The sequence below is a fragment of the Anneissia japonica genome, unplaced genomic scaffold (assembly GCF_011630105.1).
Source record: "Anneissia japonica isolate Jap-2015-1 unplaced genomic scaffold, ASM1163010v1 scaffold288075_len254835_cov185, whole genome shotgun sequence".
NCBI lineage: Eukaryota > Metazoa > Echinodermata > Crinoidea > Comatulida > Comatulidae > Anneissia > Anneissia japonica.
The window spans coordinates 5,735-8,461 of record NW_022711128.1 but is presented as its reverse complement, the minus strand read 5'-3'; positions in this window follow the sequence as shown (position 1 = coordinate 8,461).

Sequence of the window (2,727 nt, the reverse complement as noted above, 5' to 3'; positions counted from 1 at the left end):
GGATACGCCACTGAACCTACCTATAGAATAGTTCGCTGTTTCGTTTTCGGCCAATACGAGCAGGGTTTACGAGGCCGCAAGTCCGCTGCAAACGACCCAGGCTAGGCCTAGCCTAGCTAGTCTTATAAAAAGCAAATGTTGGGGGCTCTATCGACTGTGTGACATTTTTTTTAAATGTAGCCTGGCCAAAAATGCTATTCTATAGGTTAGCCTACTTTACTAACTAACTAACTAACGTACTACTAGTCCTAGGCCTAAATAGGGTTAGGCCTAGTACTAGGCCAACTGCTCCTAGTTAATAGCTATGCTATGCCTAGAAATAGAGGCTAGGCCTTCACGTATTCAATTAAATGCTCTCATTGTCATTCATTGAAGGTTTTCCAGAAAACTTATTTGTTTTTTGCTAAATGTTATTTTCTTTATGATTCCTTGTTTTACAATACTTCCATCTTTTTAAATTCCACCCATTCACTTGACAGGCCTAGCTTTGTGTGTGCATTTTTTCCCAGATTTTAATACTGACATTATTTTAATATTACTGAACCTGAAAGTACAGTACCTTATTTATTTCGATTAAATGTCCTGTTTATTGTTCTCTATATTTTTTCTTTACTAGGCTATATGCTACACCTGAAACTGCCAAGAGTACTGAAACTGTTGCTGCTTCACTTCTATTCACATGGAAGTTGATGAACCATAAGGTGCTCCTGCTACAGCTTTGGCTATTAGTAGTGGCGATGTACACTTCTTCACACGGAATAGTCAACATTAACTCTGAACTTAACTCAGAACTCAGATTGTTTTATTTGTCCAAAAATTATAACAAACAAATATATATATTTGTATACTGTAATTAAATTATAACATATTGATGGTCGGGAGACTCTCATTAAGGCTAAAATAAGCCGCTACCATGAGAGCCACTGTAGAGATAAATAAATGTATTGTTTTACACATAGTACAATTTAATGTGTCTTGTATTGAATTTACTTATTGAACTGGCTGTTCCGAATTCTGTATTATTAGATGCAAAAAAAAAATCAACATTTTTCTTGTACACTTTCGGGGGTGGGGGGGGGGTCATGAAAAAGTGTACTCTTTGTACAAATGTTGATAATTGTGAAGGACCCCTAACGAAAGAACTGATCAAGTTCAGGTTGAATGTTACCTGGTTCATTGACTTTGTGATTCTCGCAGATAGAACGATCGTCAATGTATTTTATGCCGGGCACGCACTACGCCCAACAGGCGTCGGTCGGCTCGATTTTATGGACGCAACGCCACGACGCACGTGCAACGACGAATCGTGTTTAATGACGATCCGTTCAGACTGCCACCAACAATCAGCAGACTGGATGGTGTCGCGTCGTCTAGCGCTCCCAGAGAGTGGGGTTGGATTCGTCAGATGACGGTCGTGGCCATCGTACGACGCAGTGAGTGCCAGGCTTTAAATTACAGAAATAATTAACACAAGCATAATTTATCATTTTAAATAAACAAATTTGCCCCAAGGACACCGCATAACAAAGTTACGGGTTCTTATTATATTTGACACATTGCTGTATCTGGCAGAGGAAGTCACAAATCCAAGGAAAATATCGATTGACTGACTCAAATATAATACGAATTTCCTACAATTCAGGGCCGTCGGAAGCGCACCGGCTATGGCCGGACCACTTTTTCTCGATTCCATTACTTTCTGAAATAAATATATAATGATAATTATGAATTATATGAATGTACGCATCGCATTGACTATTTCAATCATGCTACGATGGCCTATTATAAGACTAAAAATAACATCGCGACCTAAATTAGACTCTACCAAATCAAAACTGCTGAATTTTCCAGGGGATTTTATCCCTGCTGCACCCTGACCGGGGCATTTTTCGGTTTGATTCCAGATTGAACTCACTTCACTTTAGTCTGCATTAGTTTCTCCATCACTCTCAAACATGCCAACACCTACATGAACATCATTACCGTTCATCATCATCGTCGACGTCATCGCCATCGACATCATCATCGTCATCATTATTGTCATCGTAGTCATTATCACCTTCATCATAACCGTCATTGTTATCATCATCCCCTCATCATAATTATGATCATCATTAATTCACATTTTTTCTGGGCATCAAAATAAACAAGGTTTAAAGATGTATTGTCTCTTGAAAATGACAAAAAATCATAAAAATAATTGCTGCGAAGCAGCCAATTCATATTCTTGACAGCAATTTGACCTCTGAAAGGTCATTGTTTGTCAAAAAAAAACGACTGCCAAAGACGACTGAAAAGCGGAGTTTCCTTCTTTCGTTCTGCCGGGTAAAATCAATTACTTTAGGCGACGTTTGTAGACTAACCTACTCGTACCAACGTCCGCATGTCGCGCTAGCTTATCCTACTCTAGGCCTAGACTAGCTAGGATGGTATAGGCCTAACCTTGAAGGGACGAAGGTCCCAATGAAAAACAACGTCGCTCTTTGATAGCTAACATTGTCTATTTAACATCACAATAATTCATTATTAGACCTATAGTTGTTTTTTGAATTGTACTCCACAAATCTCAGCCGATACCTCGCACAACTGGTTAACGTCTCTATCTATTGTCGTGACGTCATGTCTCGCTGGCTCACACTTGTGATATGTCTCGCACTTGTGATCAAATAACACGCTGGCTCGCGCTTTGGCAACACTCTTTGGCAGTCAACTCGCTTCTAGAAAACC